Here is a 13,498-nt window from a genome sequence, read left to right as displayed (position 1 = left end):
TCTGTTTAAACTATTTCTCCAGTTCTTGTAATAGTGGTCTTATACAATATTTGCCCTTTTGCAACTGACTAATTTCACTCAGCATAATGTCTTCCAGATTCTTCCATGTTATGAAATGTTTACAGATTCATCACTGTTTTTATCGATGCATAGTATTCTATAGTGTGAATATACCGTAATTTATCCATTTATCCATTGATAGGCACCTTGGTTGCTTCCATCTTTTTGCTATTGTAAACAGTTCTGCAGTGAACATGGGTGTGCACATATCTGTTTGTGTAAAGGCTCTTAATTCTCTGGGATACATTCCAAGGAGTGGGATTGCTGGATCATATAGTAACTCTGTTTCTAGTTTTTTAAGGAAGCGCCAAATCGATTTCCAAAGTGGTTGTAGCATTTTACATTGCCACCAAGAGTGTATAAGTGTTCCAGTCTCTCCACAACCTCTCCAACAGTTATTTTGTGTTTTTTGTATTAATGCCAGCCTTGTTAGAGTGTGATGGAATCTCATTGTAGTTTTGATTTTTTTAATGGCTAGTGATCATGAGCATTTCCTCATGTATCTGTTAGCTACCTGAATGTCTTCTTTAGTGAAGTACCTGTTCATATCTTTTGCCCATTTTTTAATTTGGTCATTTTCCTTTTTGTAGTTGAGTTTTTGCAGTATCATGTAGATTTTAGAGATCAGACGCTGATCGGAAATGTCATAGTTAAAAACTTTTCCTAGTATGTAGGTAATCTTTTTACTCTTTTGGTGAAGTCTTTGAATGAGCATAGGTGTTTGATTTTGGGGAGCTCCCAGTTATCTACTTTTTATTCTACATTGTTGTAATGTTTTGTATACTGTCTATGCCATGTATTAGGGCTCCTAATGTTGTCCCTATTTTTTCTTCCATGATCTTTATCATTTTCGATTTTATATTTAGGTCTTTGATCCATTTTGAGTTTGTTTTTGTGCATGGTGTGAGGTATGGGTCTTGTTTCATTTTTTTGCAGATGGATATCCAGTTATGCCAGCTTCATTTGTTAAAAAGATTGTCTTTTCCCCATTTAACTGATTTGGGGCCTTTGTCAAATATCAGCTATTCACTTGCGGATGGATTTATGTCCAGATTCTCAACTCTGCTCCATTGGTCTATGTATCTGTTGTTGTACCAGCAGCAGGCTGTTTTGACTACTGTGGTGGTATAAAAGGTTCTAAAATCAGGTAGTGTGAGGCCTCCCACTTTGTTCTTCTTTTTCATTAATGCTTTAGTTTTCTGGGGCCTTTTTCCTTTCCTCATGAAGTTGGTGATTTGTTTCTCCATCTCATTAAAGAATGTTGTTGGAATTTGGATCGGAATTGCATCGTATCTATAGATAGCTTTTGGTAGAATAGATATTTTTACAATGTTAAGTCTTCCTATTCATGAGCAAGGTATGTTTTTCCACTTTTGTAGGTCTCTAGGTTTCTTGCAATAGTGTCTTGTAGTTTTCTTTGTATAGGTCTTTACATTTCTGGTAAGATTTATTCCTAAGTATTTTATCTTTTGGGGGGCTACTGTAAATGGTATTGATTTGGTGATTGCCTCCTCGATGTTCTTTTTATCGGTGTAGAGGAATCCAACTGATTTTTGTATGTTTATCTTGTATCCTGATTCTCTGCTGAACTTTTCTATTAGTTTCAGTAGTTTTCTTGAGGATTCCTTAGAGTTTTCTGTGTATAAGATCACGTCATCTGAAAATAGAGCTACTTTGACTTCTTCCTTGCCAATCTGGATGCCCTTTATAGCTTTATCTAACCTAATTACTCTGGCTAGGACCTCTAGCACAACGCTGAATAACAGTGGTGATAAAGGGCATCCTTGTCTGGTTCCGGATCTCGAGGGGAATACTTTCAGACTCTCTCCATTTAGAATGATGTTGGCTGTTGGGTTTGTATAAATGCCTTTTATTATGTAGAGGAATTTTCTTTCTATTTCTATTTTGCTGAGAGTTTTTATCATGAATGGGTGTTAAACTTTGTCAAATGCCTTTTCTGCATCAATTGATAAGATTATGTGATTCTTGCCTTGGTTTTATTTATATGCTGGGTGAAAAAAAAATCCTTATGATGGATTAGATTAATTGTTTTTCTAGTGTTGAACCATCTCTGCAGACCTAGTATGAATCCCACTAGGCATGGTGAATTATTTTTTTTTGATATGTTGTTGAATTCTATTGGCTAGAATTTTGTTGAAGATTTTTGCGTCTAAGTTCATGAGGGATATAGGTGTGTAATTTTTTTTTTTGGTGTCTTTACCTGGTTTTGGTCTCAGGGGTATGTTGGCTTCATAGAATGAGTTTGATAGTATTCCATCCTTTTCTATGCTCTGAAATACCTTTAGTAGTAATGGTGTTAACTCTCCTCTGAAAGTTTGGTAGAACTCTGCAATGAAGCAGTCCAGGCCAGGGCTTTTTTTGTTGGGAAGTTTTTGATTACCTTTTCAATTTCTTCCTTTTTTATGGGTCTATTTAGTTGTTCTACTTCTGTTTGTTTTAGTTTCAGTACGTGCTGTGTTTCTTCTAGGTTTTCAAATTCTTTAGAGTACAATTTTTCATAGTAATCTGATATGATTCTGTTAATTTCAGTTGGGTCTGTTGCAATATCGCCCATCTCATTTCTTATTCAGGTTATTTGCTTCCTCTCCTGTTTTTCTTTTGTCAGTTTGGCCAATGGTTTATCAATTTTGTTAATTTTTTCAGAGAACCAGTGTTTTGTTAATTCTTTCAATTGTTTTTCTGTGTTCTATTTCATTTAATTCTGCTCTAATTTTTATTATTTGCTTTCTTCTGGTACCTGAGGTTTTCTTTTGTTGCTCTCTTTCTATTTGTTCAAGTTGTAGGGATAATTCCTTGATTTTGGCCCTTTCTTCTTTTTGGATGTGTGCATTTATTGATATAAAATTGACCTCTGAGCACTGCTTTTGCTGTGTCTCAAAGGTTCTGATAGGAAGTGTTTTCATTCTCATTGGATTCTGTGAATTTCTTTATTCCATCGTTAATGACTCCTATAGCCTATTCGTTTTTGAGCAGGGTGTTGTTCAGTTTCTGAGTGTTTGATTTCTTTTCCCTGCTTTTTTCTGTTATCAGTTTCTACTTTTATTTCCTTAAGATTGGAGAAGACGCTCTGTATTATTTTGGTGTTTTGGATTCTGCTAAGGCTTGCTTTATGACCTAATATGTGGTTTATTCTAGAGAATGTTTCACGTACACTAGAAAAGAACGTATACTTGGCTGCTGTTTGGTAGAGTGGTCTGTATATATCTATGAGGTCAAGTTGGTTGAGTGTGGCATTTAGCTCTTCCTTGTCTTTACTCAGGTTCTTTCTGGATGTCCTGTCCTTCACTGAAAGTGGTGTGTTGAAGTCTCCTAGTATAAATGTGGAGCTGTCTATCTCATTTTTCAATGCTGATAGTTTGTTTTATGTATCTTGCACCCCTGTCACTGGGTGCATAAATATTTACTATGGTTATATCTTCCTGGTATATTGTCCCTTTAGTCATTATATAGTGTCCTACCTTGTCCTTTGTGGTGGATTTAACTTTAAAGACTATTTTGTCAGAAATTAATATCGCCACTCCTGCTCTTTTTTAATTGTTGCTTGCTTGATATATTTTTTCCGTCCTTTGGGTTTTAATTTGTTTGTGTCTCTAAGTCTAAAGTATGTCTCTTGTAGGCAGCATATAGACTGTTTTTTTTTTTATCCATGCTGCCACTCTTTGTCTCTTTATTGGTACATTTAGTCCATTCACATTCAGTGTAATTATGGGTAGGTATTTTTTTTATGGATCTAGTGGTGTCATTTTGATGTCTTTTTTTGTGTGTTGTTGACAGTTTCTTTCACCCACTTGATTTTATGTGCTGAGTAGATTATCTTTATATATTATCTTTTCCTCTTATTCATTGTTGTTGATTTTGTTTCTGCTGAATCTCTATTTTTTCTTTTCTTTTGATGTGTAGGGTAGTCTCTTTTGTGGTTACCTTAATATTTACCCCCATTATTCTAAGTTTAAATCTAACTTTTATTTCTTTATATCGCCTTGTCTTCCTCTCCATATGAATGATATATGACTACATTTCTTAGCCCCTGTTTGTTGTCTTAATGTTGTCTTCTGTTACATAATAACATCGCTGTTTCCTTGTTTTGAGCGTTTTTTTTAATCTCAATTTATTTTTGTGATTTCCGTGTCTGGGTTGACTTTTGATTGCTCTGTCCAGTGTTCTAGTTTTAGGTTGATACCCGATATTCTTGATCTTCTAACTAAAGGACTCCCTTTAGTATTTCTTGTAGTTTTGGTTTGGTTTTTACGAATTCCCTAAATTTCTGATTATCTGGAAATGTCCTAATTTCACCTTCACATTTGAGAGACAGTTTTGCTGGATATGTGATTCTTGGCTGGGAATTTTTTTCCTTCAAAGGTTTATGTAAGTCATCCCGTTGCCTTCTTTCCTGCATGGTTTCTGCTGAGCAATCCAAGCTTTTTCTTATTGACTCTCCTCTGTATGTGGCTTTTTGTTTATCCCTAGCTGCTCTTAAAATTCTCTTTATCTTTGGTTTTGGTAAGTTTGATTTTAATATGTCGTGGTGACTTTCTTTTAAAATCTACCTTACGTGGAGTTCAATGGGCATCTTGGATAGATATCTTCTCATCTTTCATGATATCAGGAATGTTTTCTGCCAACAAATCTTTAACAATTCTCTCTGTATTTTCTGTTATACCTCCCTGTTCTGGTACACTAATCACTCATAGGTTACTTCTCTTGATAGAGTACCACATGATTCTTAGGGTTTCTTCTTTTTTTAAAAAAAATTCTTTTATCTAATTTTTCTTCAAATATATTGGTGGCAAGTGCTTTATGGTCAAGCTCACAAATTCTGCCTTCCACTTGCTCAATTCTGCTGCTCTGACTTTCTACCGAGTTGTCTAATTCTATAATTTTCTTGTTAATCTTCTGAATTTCTGACTGCTGTCTCTATGGATTCTTGCAGCTTATTGTCGGAATTGACTCGATGGCACCGGGGTGGGTATTAAATTTTTCATTAGGTTCTTGAATAACCTTTTTAATTCCTTCATCTACTTTATCTATCTGTTCCTTGGCTTTTACTGTGTATTGCCTGATCTCCCTAATCTCGTTCCTGATATCTTGAAGAGTTCTGTATATTAATCTTTCTAATTCTGCATCTGGTAATTCCAGGAAGGCACCTTCTTCCTCCAGAAGATCCATTGATTCTGTTTTGAGGGCTTGTTGAGGTGATCATGGTCTGTTTCTTTATGTGAGTTGACATTGACTCTTGTTCCGAGCCTTCTATAAGTTATTGTATTAGTTTATTTTATGTTTGCTTACTGTATCCTAGCTTCTTGCTTTGCTTTGTTTTGATATACCCAAATGGGTTGCTTGAGTGAGCTAGCTTGATTATTTTTGCCTTTGAAACTCTGACGTCCTGTCACCAGATAGCTAGAGCTGTTATCAGGTATGTCAGTCTAGGAGTCCATTCACTTTTGTTGTATGAATTCAGCTCAGGTGTCCAGGTAGCTGATTATCAAGTACGTGGTACAGGCTCTGTCCTACAGTCTTAGAGGGGCAGGGGTGATTGGTGTAGGTACTGGTATCTGGTTGCCACAGGGGGTCATGCTGTGAACAAGGCAGGGGGCTGAGAACTGTATCCTGAGTGTCTGTGAGGAAAGTACATCCCTGGTCCCTAGAGTGTACAGGTGGGTGGGTTCTGCATACGGACCATCGGTACCCAATGCTTTTGGTTTAAGTACTGGGAGGTACCAGTTATCCTTGGACCCATGTTGCAGGTGGCTGGGTGACCTGAGTGGAGCCACCAGTCCTTATGCCCCTGATGTGGGTAGGTGGGGACCCTGTTTAATAGGCAAAATGGTGTCAAATATCAAACACCCACCTCTGCATCACATAGCTGAAATGGTTGCAGTCTGCCGACAAGGGCCTATTCTCCTGAAATAGGCCCACACATGTCCATGCTGGGGGGAAAGGTATTCAAAGTCCACGGACCATTTATGTCTGACCAAGAGCCGCTTCTGTCCTGAGCCCCCCAGTTTAGTGGAGCTGGGAAATTATCTTTTCCCCCAGTTGTGAATTTATTCCTACTCCAAAGTCAGAAGGATGGCCCAGGGCACTCAGCCAGGCCTATCTCAGGCCCAGGAAAACCAACAGCCACTGAAGCTGGCTTGGGAGCTGGGGGCGCAGTAAAATATACACAAGTACTTAGCTTTTGCCAAAAGCATCATTCTTCTCTGGTTCTAGCGGTGTGAGTAGGCTGTGTGGCTGGCTGATTCTCCCTAAGGAAACTGCGGTTGAACACTACTACCGTCCTGCTGCAGCTGCTCCCAGGTATGGTGCCTGAAGGATCCTGGTGATTCAGGTCCGGTAACTCCACTCTGCTTCTGAACCGTCTCTCCCTCCCCCTGCTGCTCAGATCATTGTCTAACTTTGCCTTTTATGTTCAGGGCTCCTAGCTTGTCATAAATGTAATAGTTTCACTTGTTTTTTCCTGTGTTTGCTGTAAGAGGGATTGCTGGAAGAGTCTGGCTAATCTGCCATCTTGGCTCTGCCTCTCACTTTGAGTATTATACCAAAATGCAAAATTTATTAGGGAAGGGACCAGGCCAATTTCACATGCTCCACCTAGTACACCCTTGACTAAGAATAGAATACTTCATTAGAGGAAACAGGGAATATCTGTTCAAAATCTCAGCGAAAGCTAATAGGATAATTAAAATATATTTACTACAAAATCAAAAAGATCGATGCAAAGAGTCGAGTTGGTACACTCGTCCTATTATTACATCTAGTACAACGTTATGTGATGAGCATGGATTGATAAATTGCTGAGTGTATTAAATGGTAATATTTCATTAGCAAGGCTGTACTGCTTTACACATCTGAAAACTAGCTGGAAACATCCTGAATTTCTCAATATCGGAAGCTTCAGTCATCTTAAAGACAAACGTCTTTAAAATAGTTCAGCGTTTCTTGTTCCTAGCACAACAATGCAGCTTGGTTCAGAGGGTATTTTGGTAACGCTTGATCTGAGCAATAGGGGCTTTTGAAAAATAAGGCTTTAAGAAGGATTGCCATTTTCAGACTAAATTTTAACATAATGTGAAATTTCAAACTCTTACACTTTAAACAGACAAAACCTCGAAATTACCGCTTGGGTCAAAATGGTCTTATGGAAAGCCTAACCTGTAACAAACTTGGCATTGGTTATGGAGTTTCCACCATTTCTGAACAAAGCCTATAAAGGTTCCAAGTTTGACAGGGGAGGGAATTAGGGTCTCTGGCATTTCCAACAGCAGACATTTTCTCTCCCTCTTGACAGGGTTGGAGAGAACTACTCTAGTTGCTTCATCTAACATTATCTTGAGGCCTTGCTGTGTGAAAGCAGAGAATTCCATGTATTTCACAGTCAGAGCTAAACCGTGTTGGATAGGTGATAGGAGCCAGCTGCTTCTCCTTCAGTTTCAAATTGTGTCTTTTCATCTCTCAGATCAGGGTTGGTTCCCAGTAGGATTGTAGGAGTGTTCACACAATGGTGTTGCACTTCAGGATGCTACTTTGCGTGGACATTTTCAAATGGTGAAGCACTCGCAGGGCAAAGCAGATTAAGAATACATCTGTTTGCAGATAGGATAGTGGGTGCAATCTGTCATAATCTTTTTGTCCATCTGTATCCCATAAACCCAGATTCACTGCTTTTCCGTTTACCATAACATTGGCAGAATAGTTTTCAAAGACAGTGGGGATATATTCTCTAGGAAATGCATCAATCGTGTAGCTGGTCAATAGGCATGTTTTACCTGTAGCTCTGTCCCACCACTGCACATGTGATGGCCTGCATCTGGGTTGCTCACTGCACAGATGGGTTCAGACTCAGAGGCCTTGGGTGTGTCCACAGTCCATGCTACTTTGCCCTCAGTGGGTTGGAAGCCGAAGCCCAGTAGAAGCCACCATCCAAAGCTGGAGGAAAACTCGACATGTCTGCATTTTAATGGTAATTCTTTAAGGCCAGAACATCTCTCATGCCTACAAGAAACAAAGGTACAATGACAGAATTTGAGAGGGATGGAAATAGTGGAAGATTATTTGGTCTACCATGATTTACCCAGTGTAACACAATTACTCCATTAACCCAAGACTTACTTCTAAAATGGTTTGCTTGAAAAGGGCTGTGGGCTTGTGTGCCTCAGGCTGGCCCTAGTAGCTCCAGTTATAAGCAGCAGTTTGAGTATAAGGCCCACTAGAATGCCTTTTGTGAAAGAAGGATTCACCACAAGGTAGCAAAAGGACCTAGAACTATAGTCACAGGACCAGGATGTGAACCTCACTTCCATCAGCAGTAAATCTGTGACTCTGGGTAAGTGCTTTTTATCCTTTCTGAACCTTAGTTTTAACATCTATGAAATGAAAATAATAATGCCTACCTGCTATGACTATTGCAAAGACATAAATTAAGATTAAATGGAAAAAAAAGAAAGGCAAAGTACCTTGTAAACTATAAACTCAAAAATGAAATTTATTTCATTCAAGCAACAAGCATTTGTTGAGGGACACTTGTGCACAAAAACTGTATTAGGCCTTACAGCAATTTACTGCACATATCTTGAAGTGTTTCATGCCATTTTAGCCTACCCATTGAGAAGTTTCGGTGGGAAAGCCTTTCTCTGAAATGATTCTGTTGTACATAGTAATATTTCCTAATCCCATTAGCTGGATTTTAGAACCAGGTAAGGATCTTAAAACATTAAGGAGCACGGAGATTTTTCGGCACTTGTTTCTTCCTTTTATTAATAAAGAGAGCCTTGTGCCAGGGTGCATGCTTCAGTGAGAAATAATGAGAGGAAATTGTTCACTGGACTTACTTGGTTAAGTGCAATTAAGCTAGCCTGTAATTTTTGTATTAAACTGCCGGTAGCTGGGAACCAATATTTGGAGCTACTCATTAAATAAATTACCTAGATTAAGGAGTTTTCCATGATTAGAAACACAGGGAAAGAAGGATGTCTTTAAAACCCACAGGCTCTTTAAATACAGACTAATACAAGGTTGCTGAACAGGTAGCCATTGACCCTGGCTTCAAGGCCCACAGAAACTGTTGATTAGGCCTCTATAGCACATTTGTTGTTGTTAGTTGCCATTGAGCCAGCTACAACTCATGGCGACTTTATGTCTAACAGGATGAAGCATTGACCGGTCCTGCACCATCTTCATGATCATTGGTATGTTTGAGTCCACTATTGTGGTTATTGTGTCAATTCATCTCATTGAGGTTTTCCTCATTTTTATTGGCCATCTGCTTTACCAAACGTGATGTCCTTTATGGCCTGTTAGAGGAGGGAATTACAGTGGGCAGGTGAGGGACTTGGAATCAGGATGATACTGCTGCTTCTGCCTCTCCTAAACTTATGTGATCTTTGGCATAACATGAACACTCTTTGAATTTCAGTCTCTTTATCTCTAAAGGGAAGTACTAACATTTTTCTGAACTACACACAGGGATGTTTTGGTGGTCTGATTCAGGATGCAATTTTAAGGAAAAGCTGACTCTGGGAGGCTTGGCCAGTTCTTCTCAAAGGTCATTGTGCATACACTGACATGGGGGATTTTGTTAAAGTGCAGATCCTGGGTCTGGAGTCTGCATTGTGGCCCCAGTTCTGCATTTCTGACAAGCTCCCATGTGCTATTGCTGCTGCCGGCCCACAGATCACCCTTGAGTAGTAATGGCTTCAACAACAGAAATGTCAGCCCATTTAGCTGAAAGGCTCAGGAATAGTATTGCTTCAGATAAGGCTTGTTCCAGCAGCTCAATAAAGTCATCAGAGTGCTAATTTCTTTGGACCTTCCCCTGTGCTCTGCAACGTCAACTTCATCCTTAGGACAGCTCTCCTCATGGTAGTGAGATGGTTACCCGCAGTTCCTGGGACTTGGTTCATGCTTCCTTTGTCGTGGCCAGCAGAAAATTGTTTTTCCCAATGTCATGGATTGGATTGTGTCTCCCAAAAACATGTGTCAACTTGGCTAGGCCATGATTTCCGGTATTGTGAGATTGTCCACCATTTTGTCATCTGATGTGATTTTCCTATGTGTAGTAAATCCTACCTCTATGATGTTAATGAGGCAGGATTAGCAGCAGTCATGTGATGAGGCAGGACTCAATCTACAAGATTAGGTTTTGGTTTAAGTCAATCTCTTTTGAGATATAAAAGAGAAGCAAGCAGAGAGACAGGGGGACCTCATCCCACCAAGAAACAAGAGCTAGGAGAATAGCACGTCGTTTGGACCCAGGGTTCCTGTGCTGAGAAACCCCTTGAGTGGGAAAGATTGATGATACGGACCTTCCCCCAGAACCAACAGAGAGAAAAAGCCCTGGAGCTGGCATGCTGAATTTGGGCTTCTAGCCTCCTAGGCTGTGAGAGAATAAATTTCTCTTTGTTAAACCATCCATTTGTGGTATTTCTGTTATAGCAGCACTAGATAACTAAGACATCCAATATTGCCCAAAAAAGCCCTAAAATTCGTTCTGGTTGTACAAATGAAATGAGCTGATTGGCTTAACCCAGGTCACAGGCTCCAGTTCTGAGGTAGGGAATGGAGTGGATGTCCCAGAACCAAATGGAAATCAGGGCCATGAACAAGAAAAATGGATGCTGGGTAGGCATCCAAGGAATGTCCTCTGTGGAGTCAAATAAGATAAACATTGTGAAAGTGTTTCGACAACTGTCATATCTTATATAAACATAAAATATTATGAACAGATACTTCCTCATCTGATTTTGGAAACGTCTCTGAGTCAGGAAATACCAGTTTTTGTTAATATCAAATATGTTTTGGGGATCATGACAGCATTTTATAAATTACCAAGACATATTATTGTTTGCTGTTTTAATAAAAATGTGGCTTTGTGAAAACGAGATTCACTAAAAAGGGTTGAAGTGAATAGTTTCTCTGTAAGTAGAAGGTCAGAAAATCCATATCATAGGAAAACCCTTGTAAAGTATTTTGCAGTTTGGCTTTTGTTTTATGGTCATAAACTTAATTCTGTCATCCAGCTAGACTTGGAAGGGAGTAAAGTGAAATAGGAAACCTATATAACTGTAGCAAATGAGAGTACAGACAGTCCCTGAGTTACGAACATCTGACTTACGAATGAACAACTCGTACTTGCCCTTTAATGTTATGTAAATTTGTCCTCACTTTGAAATGATTGAACCAACCTCTACTCCCAAGAATTCTTCATCACAATCACTTTCACTTGCTGCATGTGCAGTTTTTAATTTGTTGAAGAGGCTTTGAGCCTTTTCTTGCACTAAAGTGAGGCTAAATAAGAACCATAGGCAACTGTTCTGACTTACCTGCAAGTCAGACTTAAAGACATATTTAGGAATGAATCTTGTTTGTAACTCAGGGGCTGCCTGTACAAAGATAGTACAGTGTGAGATCTGGTCAAGCCAGGCTGGGGCTGTTCTCCCCATTATAGAAGAAATGGTTTGTTGATTAAGACAAAATACAAGTCAAATTTATAAGAGTTGTCCACACTTAGCAATTAACCCATTTCTATGTCCAAAGAGTTCACAGTATTTGTATTGTCTGGACTGGTGGATGGAAAGACTGAATGAAGACGGTAATAACAAATCAACTCAATGAGTGGTGTTGCATGCTGTGTTTCTTACCCAACCCAAAACCCACTGCCGTTGAGTTGACCCATAGCGACCCTATAGAACAGAGTAGAACTGCCCCATAGAGTTTCCATCTGCATTTCTTACAGAGATGGAAGAATTGAACAATAACAAAGGCCCCTGTGTTCGGGTTTTTCTGACTCACGGGCAGTGGCCAATGGCTTGGCCATATGGTCAGGTAAGTGGGCGATAGAAAACTAGAGTATTAAAGATATGCCTGTATGGGGCATGGCCCTATGGAAATCACTATGGGAATTTAAGGGGCACATTAAAGTAGGATATGTTGATGCACATCAGAAGAACCCCTGTCAATAATTGGAGGGTGATTGGAATTGGTGTGCTCACTTGAAGTGGACACTTGCCTCCATGAAATGAATGGACATGGGAATACTGCAGGAATGAAGGGATGTTCTGAATCTAGACATATTCCTCTTGCACCCTCTGAGGCACAAAATGCCAACAAGAACGGTTCTCTCTACCAACAAAAATGACAGACACGACACATGGCTATGAGGATGAGTCCCTGGGGAAATGGTCACGCCCATAGCTGACATGTCAATTATATTGTACAAATGCTGGTAGTCTTGGAAGTCTATAAATGGGTCCCGACAGGGGTAGACACTAACTCTGGACTGGGCTTTTCATATCCTATAGTAGATACAAATGCTCAAAATACTACAAAAGGACAGGAACAGAAGATGCTGTACCAATATGGACCACCTAGTTACAGTTCTTCAAACCAAGGACCACACTTTACAGCCCATGATTTCCAATGATGGGTAAAGAGATGTCATATTAACATCATATGACATATCACGTTGCATATCATTCTCAGAGTATTGGTTTCATAGAGATTAGAATTGAAATGAGCAATTGAAACATTTGTCGTCTAAAATGGAGAGAGATAAAGGCATGAAGTGTTGGCTCACAAACCTTCATGAGCATGTGCTCACACTCAATATGAAGGAGGCTAAGGTAGAGTCCCCATTTTTTTTTTTTTTTGATAGATTTCTCTGATTTTATAGAGGACCTGGAGAAGGGGGGGAGGAGAACAATGCTGATATGATTATACAGTTTTTTCCTTCATTGACTCAAGTTTCTTTCTTCCTGCAATAGTTATCCCAGGACCAGGGTTACGAATGTGGGTGGCAGAAACAGGGATGATCCCTAAGCAAGAAATTGTAACTATACCTTTAAACTTTTATGTCAGAGTTCCTAAGGGCGTGATGGAGTAAATTGTGCCTTAATCCCATCTGGCAATATTAGGGTTGACAGTAAATGCAGCTATATCACTTAGTAGTTGAGATAATCCACGAGCTGGTTATCTACGTAACTTAACCCTATATGAATGGAAGTGGAGAGGGAGGCACTTATTAGATTAGTATTGCTCCCAGCAATCTGGACCAGCACAGTGGGTGAGCCCAACATCCCTTCCAAGGTAGAGAAGTGGTAAATACACATGACAGATGAGAAAAGATAAAGGAATGAATTTTTGTGATAAATAGTTCTATGCAAGTTTATCAGAATGTACAAATAGTGGTAGATCAAGGGAAAAACTGAGTAACCAAATTCATACGAAAATGTGAACATGTTTGTAATGGCTTTATGGAATGATTAGTTTATTTAAATCTGTCCTTAATCTACATTTGCTTCTTCAAATGTTAGGTGTATTCATACTGATAATATTACTATATCTGTCATATGAATGCTACACCAAATGTAGATGCTCAAATATGATCATTTTACTGTAAGAAAGCCTTGGCTAAAGGCCAGGG

The 13,498-nt window shown here is 39.1% G+C and overlaps 1 pseudogene; it reads right to left on the bottom strand.

Annotated features, from left to right (window-relative positions):
* Positions 1-7,217: 7,217 nt before the first annotated feature.
* LOC100660952 (ras-related C3 botulinum toxin substrate 1-like) lies at positions 7,218-7,888 on the bottom strand (annotated as a pseudogene).
* Between the last annotated feature and the right edge of the window lie 5,610 nt (positions 7,889-13,498).

The sequence above is a fragment of the Loxodonta africana genome, chromosome 11, assembly GCF_030014295.1.
Source record: "Loxodonta africana isolate mLoxAfr1 chromosome 11, mLoxAfr1.hap2, whole genome shotgun sequence".
NCBI classification, from domain to species: Eukaryota; Metazoa; Chordata; class Mammalia; order Proboscidea; family Elephantidae; genus Loxodonta; species Loxodonta africana.
The sequence above is the reverse complement of the archived record's forward strand: the minus strand, read 5'-3'. Positions and strand labels throughout refer to the sequence as shown.